Source organism: Chrysochloris asiatica, unplaced genomic scaffold, assembly GCF_000296735.1.
Source record: "Chrysochloris asiatica unplaced genomic scaffold, ChrAsi1.0 scaffold00001, whole genome shotgun sequence".
NCBI lineage: Eukaryota > Metazoa > Chordata > Mammalia > Afrosoricida > Chrysochloridae > Chrysochloris > Chrysochloris asiatica.
This window is the reverse complement of record NW_006408519.1, coordinates 28,535,064-28,540,331: the sequence shown is the minus strand read 5'-3', so window position 1 is coordinate 28,540,331 and position 5,268 is coordinate 28,535,064. Positions and strand designations below refer to the sequence as shown.

Genomic DNA, 5,268 nt, shown 5'->3' with positions numbered 1-5,268 from the left:
CTGAATGCTAACAGTCATCGATATCTACTTATAAACAGCATCAGTGTTTACTTCTAAGTTTAGCATGCTGACTATAATTCTATGTTTTTAATAAGTTTCAATTATTTGACAGTTAAGGCAATGAACAAAGAGTTTAAGGCTATCTTAATATATACAAGCATTCATTTCAGTTAGTATATTGCCTTCTAGAATAGTCTCACTATGTGATATTAAAAACTATGCAATTTTTCTTATTAATGTCTAAACCATCAATAATGACAAAAGTACGATATAAAATAGTATGTACAAAGCCATAATACTCAGTTACAGTTCAGACTAGAAATTACTAATGACATGTAGCTGCTTCATTTTTGGCTTTGCATTTTGGCCCCTAGTTCATTCTTACACTGGTACATGCTGACAGAGAGATGCAAATTTTGAACTCTGTGTGCTTTTTATAGGGGGCACTATTGCTTCTACCTTATCCTACGGTATTTAACTATGAGACACGATGGCCAAGAGACTGAGGATATTAAAGTTTTGTTCAATTTCTTTTAACAATTTTGTGATTTAAGTATTCCAAGACTATATTCTTGAATTACTTATTTAACAAAAGGTATGATTGTGCAGAAAACAAGGAGATGGCATGAAAAGAGTGGGAACACACACACAAAAAGCTTCCATAACAGAGTTCATTGTGGAGTTTGTAGATGTGAGTAGTGTTGTTGTTATGTACCGTGGAGTCGGTTCCAACTCATAACGACCCTGTACAGGGTTTCCGAGGCTGTAAATCTTTACCGGAGCAGAAAGCCTCATCTTTCTCCCACGGAACAGCTGGTAGTTTCAAATCGCTGACCTTGCGATTCGCAGCCCAATTCATAACCACTATGCTGCCAGAGCTCCTTTAGATGTGAGTAGTATATATATATATATATATTTTTTTTTTTTCTTCAAATACCTAAGTGTTAGGAAACATCTGTGATGCCACTTCAGTTAGAAGTAATGGAGCCATCTGATTCAAATGCACATCTTAAATGCCTATCTGCAAGCAGCAAGGAGCCAGGTATGCTGCATGGTACCTCCTAAAAGGATTTGGCTTCATTGGCTCGGAATTTTTACTCCACCAAAAAGATAGGGCATTGGGCCCTTTGTCCAATCTTTTTTTTTTTTTTTTCGCTGAAAATACTGCAGCCTGAGTGTAGACAAGCTTCCCCTGAAGTTGCTAGAAGTTTTCTTGTGGCTGATGGTATCAGGATCACCATACATCTTTCAAACACGTCTTTTCTGAGGATGGTCTAACTGCTGGGGCCCTTAAATACAAACCCATTCTTTAGGTAGAGCCCTGGCCTGGTCATTTGTGTGTACATGTCTGTCCTCAGTTGCATACTGGTAACCTTGGAAGAAGTTAAGAATTTCCTTAACTCCAGGACTGTAGACCAGGCCCTGCAGTCTGACCACTGTACCAGGCTGTGGAGGGACACTGCTAAGATTAGCAGCTGTAGGGAAGTAGCCAAGACTAATAGGGGAACCTGGGGGGCTGGGGTGATGTACTGTGTAGTTCATGAAGAGCTGAGTGCCTGCTGGGTAGTAAACTGTGGAAGGCTGGATGGTTCATGTATTCAAAAGCACAGAGCGCTGATAAATGGCAGCTTCTGTAGGAAAAACTGCTGCAGGAGCTGGAAATGTGTAAGAAGCAAGAGACAAGGATGGTAACTTACATGGCGGTGGTGATAAGTCATTTCGATTTGAAGTGCCCACGTTTAACACAAAGTTCATCTCCTCAGCTGAACACTGAAAGACTTCAACATATCTGTCCTTCATGATTTTTTTTTATGATACTTCTGTGTAGCCATAAAGCTCTGTCAGCAGACTGTTCATCTAGATAAAGGCATCTCCAGATGGGCGGCCCCGGTGATGCAATACCATGTGAACCCTGTGAGTTTGAATGTGTGTGGAGAATTCCCCCAAGACGTCCAGGATGTCCTCAGTTGTTGCTGCATATGGAAGACCTTGAAGGCGTATACAGTCTCTAACATTTGTAGGGGGCACAAATTGCTGAGGTACTACTGGAATAATGGGAAGGGTTGGAAGTGGAGTGAGAGGGGCCCAGGATAATCGATTCAGCACCTGCTGAACTTCAGGTACTGTGCTCCTGAAGAGTTCAATGAATCTTTTACTCAACAAGTCATATTTCCCTAATGCATTCTGTGCATATTCCTCACAAGCAAATAGGACAAAAGCAACGTCCCCCATTGGCATCCCATCTGGGTAGGTGACAAAGAAGATGCCTTCTTTTCCCCCAGTGATGGGCAATGCTGTCCATAGAAGGCTACGATTTATTCACCTGTGGCTGTGAAGGGGAGCTGCCACATTTGGACAATGACTTGATTTTCCTTGGAGAGAAACTGGCCTACTTCATTGGATGTACCATCAGCAATTTAAAGAAAGTCTTCACCTGTCACTTTGTAAACCTCAATGTACTGGGTCCCCAACTACTCCTGTTACTTTGTAAACCCAATGTACTGGGTCCCCATGTGGTGTTTGTGTCTCTGTAGCACTAGGGTCTCTGTGTTCTTCACTTACAAACTGAACCAAAGCTTCTCCATTCCTTCGACCCTGAGCATTCAGACAAAGTGCAGCCCCTCCCTCGGTAATATTGAGTCCTTTGAAGAGTATTGCAATATCATCATCTAAAGACTGCCACGGTAAATCCCATGCTCTCACTACCGTATTATCAGCAGTAAGTTCCTCTTACTGCACTTGCCACTTTCAAATTTGTAAATTACTCTTTCTAGATCTGAAAATCTGTGGCTATAAGGCTCCAGGATCATTGCTAAAATTATATTTCCCATATCTTCAATTTGAGAAGCTCCATTTCAGGAAACTGAACTATTTTTCTCAAAATTCAAACACTCTATCATTGCTACAATATCATTTTTTCAATATCAGGTGAACCAGGGCAACATTTCTTGAATGCTTTTTGAAGATAAAAACACACACACACACACACACACACACACACACACACACACAAAACTAACAGCATTGAGGCAGGAATACATTCTTCTTGGAAGCCTCAGGATACAGGATTTGCCTAACATGAGCTGTCCATCGTGCAAAGACAGATGAAGTCCCTACTTCAAAATTCAGTTCATTGCTCACTGACTGTTTAAACTGTCACAGGGCTTCGTCCATCTGCTGTGCCAAGGAGGACAGGCTTTCAGTGTCTGTCTTGGGTTCTTCTCTGTATTTCTCCGTCAGTTCCAACTGATCCTGTCTAACGAGTGCTTCGTGCAACTGTCCATCCGATCTTCCTGTTGGCCAGATCCACCACTTTCCACACCAGCAGGATCAGCTCCTTGTCATTGGAGCCCAGCTTGGCCCGATTGGCCCCAGCAGTGATCCCAAAATGCACCACCAAGTAATCCACAGACGCCCTCATGATGAGAGGTGGGAAGGGGAAAAGGGGAGGTCGAAAGGCGATGAGGTGGGGTGGAAGCGAAAAAGAGAAAAACTGTGCTAAATCTCTCCTCAGAGAGAAGAAAGCTCACCTACCCTTCACGCCCCCTCACCGCAGTCTGTGCAAAAGGCAGTAACCAGCCATCCAAGTCCACACCTGGTCTGTGCTCCACACCCAAGGCAGGAAGGAGGGTGGGAACTCAACATAGATTTTGAAAAGCTTTCTTGGATGATGAATGTGACGTTATTGCTTTTCAATCTGTCATTCGGGCATAATAAACTGTGTGATTTTCCAATGTAAAATGGTGAATCCCAGCTCACTAATGTCTATGATACTGGTCTTTGTGCTTGCTACTTCCTTGTTGTTCTTGTTAAGTGCCTTGGAGTCAGTTCTGACTCATAGTGACACTGTATAGAGTTTCTGAGGAGCAGCGGTGAGATTGAACCACTAGTCTTGCAGTTAGCCGTACAGTGCTTATGTTCCAGTGCCACATTGGCTTCTAATTTTCCTAGATTCATACTTTATGCCATCTACATTCTGATTATTAAGGGATGCTTGTAGTGATTTCATCCCATTTTGAGTTGGATCTTATTAGCATATGAAGGTCAATTCACATCATTAAGGTCAATTCTACTTGGTGGTGGCTGTCACTGTCCAGTTGTATTTAAAGTACCTTCCAACCTGAGTGGTTTATCTTTCACCACTTTATCTGACAATGTTCTGCTATTCATAAGGTTTTCAGTGACTGACCATTCAAAATTGGTCTTTCTCTCCTTCTTCTTATTCTGTTTTAGTATGGATGCTCCACGGGAACCTATCCAAAATATATTGTTGTTGTTAGGTGTTATTCTAACTCATAGTGATCCTATGCACAGCAGAACCAAATACTATGCCATCCTCTGCAATTTTCACAATTGTTGTTGCACTTGAGCACATTGCTGATGCCACTGTGCCAATCCATCTCATTGGTGTCTTCTTCTCTTTCATTAACTCTCCACTTTACCAAGCATGATGTTCTTCTCTAGGGAATGGTCCATCTTGATAACATGTGTGCAATATGAGAGGTGAAGTCTTGCCATTCTGGTTTCTAAGGGGCATTCTGACAGTACTTTTGCCAACACAGATCTGTTTGTTCTTCTGGCAGTCCATAATACTGTTGATATTTTTCTCCAATACCATACCTCAAATGTATCAATTCTTATACAGTCTTCCTTATTCATTGTCCAACTTTCACATGCATTTGAGGCTACTGAAAATACCATGACTTATTAGTTCAAGCACACCTTAGTCCTCAAACTGATGTCTTTGATCTTGAATACTTTAAAGAGGTCTTATGCTGCAGATTTGCCCAATGCAATATGTCCTTTGATTTCTTGGCCACTGTTTCCATGAGTATTGATTATGGATGCAACCAAAATGAATTTTTTGACAAACTTTTATCTCTTCTTCGTTTATCATGATGTTATTTATTGATCCAGTTGTGAAGATTTTTCTTTTCTTAACATTGTGGCTCAATCCATACTGAAGGCTGTGGTCTTTGAACTTCATCAGTAAGTATTTTAAGTCATTCCAGCAAGCAAGGCTGTATCATTTGCATATCACAAGCTGTTAAAATGTCCTCCTACAATCCTGATGCCACATTCTTCTTCATATGATCCAGGTTCTTAGATTATTTACTCAGCATACAGATTAAATAAGTATGGTAAAAGGATACAACCCTGATGTACACCTTTCCTGATTTTACACCATTCAGTGTTCCTCTGGTCTATGTACAGGTTCCTCATGAACACAATTTCTTATTTTGGAATACTGATTCTTCCCAATGTTGT

General features: G+C 41.2%; 1 pseudogene; it reads right to left on the bottom strand.

The window, feature by feature from the left end:
* Positions 1 to 1,290: 1,290 nt before the first annotated feature.
* On the bottom strand, positions 1,291 to 3,421 carry LOC102814612 (annotated as a pseudogene).
* Positions 3,422 to 5,268: the final 1,847 nt, after the last annotated feature.